At 41.6% G+C, this 3,580-nt stretch overlaps 1 non-coding gene across 1 annotated transcript; it reads left to right on the forward strand.

Annotated features, from left to right (window-relative positions):
* Nucleotides 1-3,237: 3,237 nt before the first annotated feature.
* On the forward strand, nucleotides 3,238-3,344 carry LOC131654356 (small nucleolar RNA R71). The gene has a single exon (XR_009299397.1). It is a non-coding gene; the product is annotated as a small nucleolar RNA R71 (small nucleolar RNA).
* The last annotated feature ends 236 nt before the right edge of the window (nucleotides 3,345-3,580 follow it).

Genomic DNA, 3,580 nt, shown 5'->3' on the forward strand with positions numbered 1-3,580 from the left:
TATATGATTATTTTGGCTCCTACCAGGTAAGAACGGAATTTGTCTAATGCAAATACGACAGCTAATAATTCTTTTTCTGTCGTGGCATAATTCATCTGAGCTTCGTCTAGGGTTCTACTCGCATAATATATGACATGTAGTTTCTTATCCTTTCTTTGTCCTAGAACGGCTCCTACAGCATAATCACTCGCGTCACACATTATTTCGAAAGGTTCATTCCAGTCGGGAGGTTGCATAATTGGCGCAGAGATTAATGCTTGTTTAAGCGTTTGAAATGCTTCAGTGCATTTATCGGTGAAAATAAATTCGGCGTCTTTCATTAGTAGTTCAGTTAAGGGTTTTGTTATTTTAAAGAAGTCCTTAATGAAACGTCGGTAAAAACCAGCGTGTCCTAGAAAACTTCTTATTTCTCTAACGGTTTTGGGAGGTTGAAGGTTTTCGATAATTTCGATTTTTGCTTTATCAACTTCGATTCCTCTATCGGATACGATGTGTCCAAGTACAATTCCTTGTCGAACCATGAAATGGCATTTTTCCCAATTAAGGACCAGGTTTACGCTTACGCATCGTTTAAGTACCATTTCAAGGTTTTCTAAACATGTTTCAAAACTTCCTCCACAGACAGAGAAGTCGTCCATAAAGACCTCCATTATTCCATCTAGGAAGTCGGCAAATATTGCCATCATGCATCTTTGGAAGGTCGCGGGTGCATTGCAGAGTCCAAAAGGCATTCGTCTATAGGCGAATGTACCATAAGGACAGGTAAATGTGGTCTTCTCTTGGTCGTCAGGGTGGATAGGAATTTGGAAAAATCCGGAGTATCCATCCAAATAACAGAAATGCGAGTGTTTAGCTAAGCGTTCGAGCATTTGATCTATGAAAGGTAAAGGGAAATGGTCTTTTCGGGTAGCTTTGTTTAGCTTCCTATAGTCAATGCACATTCTCCATCCAGTTTGGGTACGCTGTGCTACAGATTCTCCTTTCGCATTAGTGATTACAGTGACTCCTCCTTTCTTTGGTACGACGTGAACAGGACTAACCCATTTACTATCGGATATAGGATATATTATTCCAGCTTCTAGCAGTTTTTGGATTTCCTTTTTAACCACAGCGCTCATAATAGGATTTATTCGCCTTTGATGTTCCCTAGAGGTTTTACTATCGTCTTCGAGCATAATGCGGTGCATACACAGAGAAGGGCTTATACCTTTCAGATCTGATATGTTGTATCCTAAAGCGGTAGGGTATTTTCTTAGGACATTAAGTAATTTTTCAGTCTCGGTTCGTCCTAAGTTGGCGTTCACTATAACTGGTCGGTTTAGTTCTTCGTCTAGAAATTCGTATCTAAGATCGGTAGGAAGTGTTTTCAGCTCTATAGCAGGTTTCTTAGGTCCAGGTATAGGATCGGGAGTTAAGGCTAAGCATTCACTCAGGTGGTTATCTTGATATTCCTCACGCCAGTTGTCATCTTCAAGAATTGGCGGCATAGGAATTCTTAGGATCTCGGTTTCCTTATTTGGTTCGGATTTTACTTCTTTGACACACTCGTCGATTATGTCAGCAGAACAGCATGTTTCAATTATAGAAGGTGCTTTTAGGAATTGGGAAAGGATAAATTCTATTTTCTCTTCTCCTACTTCGAAAGTAAGCTTTCCTCGCTTTACATCTATAATTGCACCAGCGGTTGCTAAAAATGGTCTTCCTAATATGATCGGGATGTTAGAATCTTCTTGGATATCCATAATGATAAAGTCAGTTGGGATGTAGAATTGACCTACACGAACAGGGATATTTTCTAACATTCCTACAGGGTATTTGACTGATCGGTCAGCTAGTTGAAGAGACATTCTCGTTGCTTTAAGCTCACCTAGATTGAGTTTCTTACAGGTCGAAAGAGGCATCAAGCTAACACTAGCTCCTAAATCGCACAGGGCTTTCTCTATGATGGTTTTTCCTATTACGCAGGGTATAGAGAAACTACCAGGGTCTTTCAGTTTTGGAGGCATGTTATTTTGGATGATAGCGCTACATTCAGCGGTAAGCGTTATAGTTTCGTTATCCTCGAGTTTCTTTTTGTTTGATAGGATTTCTTTTAAGAACTTAGCGTACGAAGGCATCTCAGTTATGGCTTCTGTGAATGGTATGGTTATGTTTAATTGCTTCAGAAGTTCTACAAATCTTTTAAATTGCGCTTCGGTTTTTGATTTAGCTAATCTCTGAGGGTAAGGAATTGGTGGCTTATAAGGTGGTGGTGGAACGTAAGGTTTCTCTTTTTCAGGTTCCACTTCGTTATTGCTCTCATCAGTCTTAGCAGTTTGTTCGTCAGTTGTTTTCTTTTGGGTTTCCTTTGGCTCTTGTTGTGACATGGGTACGTTTTGGGTTCTAGGATCTATGGGTCCATCGTAATTCGTTCCACTTCGTAGTGTTATTGCGTTCGCATGTCCTTTAGGATTGGGTTGAGGTTGAGCAGGAAACGTGCCAGCAGGGGCAGCAGTAGGTGCTTGTTGTTGAGCTACTTGTGAGATTTGAGTTCCTAGCATTTTGTTATGCGTAGCTAAGGCATCTACTTTGTTCGATAGTTGTTTTAGTTGCTCGCTATTGTGGATGTTTTGATTCAGGAAGTCCTTATTGGTTTGTTGTTGGGAAGCTATAAAGTTCTCCATCATGATTTCTAGATTTGACTTCCTAGGGGTGTTTTGAGCAGCTACAGGCGCTTTTTGGTAGCCAGGTGGTACAACAGGTGCTTGTCCAGGCGCGTACAACGCATTGTTGTTCTTATAAGAAAGGTTCGGGTGGTTTTTCCATCCAGGGTTGTACGTGTTAGAATAAGGGTTTCCTTGAGCACAGTTTACTTGATCAGATGGGATTCCAGTCAAGAGTTGACATTCGGCAACTACATGTCCAGTCAATCCACAGATCTCGCAGTTAGGTGTTACAGCGGCAGCGGTGGCTGAAGGAGTGATGGTTAAGTTCTCGATCTTTTGAGTTAAAGCGTCTACTTTAGCGTTAACGCGGTCTATACCACTTATTTCGTACATTCCTCCTTTGGTTTGGGCTTTCTCTAGAGCGGCTCGTTCTCCACCCCATTGGTAATGGTTTTGTGCCATGTTCTCTATGAGTTTGTATGCTTCATCATGGGGTTTGTCCATTAATGCTCCGCCAGCAGCGGCATCTATAGTCATTTTAGTGTTATATAAGAGACCACCATAGAAAGTATGGATGATCAGCCATGGTTCGAGTCCATGATGAGGGCATATTCTAAGCATGTCCTTGTAACGTTCCCAAGCTTCGAAGAGTGATTCGTTATCTTTCTGGGTGAATCCGTTGATTTGACCTCTAAGCATAGCAGTTTTGCTAGGCGGAAAGTATCTCGCTAAGAATACTCTCTTCAATTCGTCCCACGTAGTTATGGAATTGGAAGGCAGGGATTGAAGCCACGCTCTAGCTCTATCTCTCAAGGAGAAAGGGAAAAGGCGTAATCGAATAGCTTCGGAACTAACGTTGTTGGCTTTGATAGTGTCGGCGTATTGCACGAACACGGATAAATGGAGATTGGGGTCGTCTACAGGGCTTCCAGAGA

This window comes from Vicia villosa, linkage group LG2 (assembly GCF_029867415.1).
Source record: "Vicia villosa cultivar HV-30 ecotype Madison, WI linkage group LG2, Vvil1.0, whole genome shotgun sequence".
Taxonomy (NCBI): domain Eukaryota; kingdom Viridiplantae; phylum Streptophyta; class Magnoliopsida; order Fabales; family Fabaceae; genus Vicia; species Vicia villosa.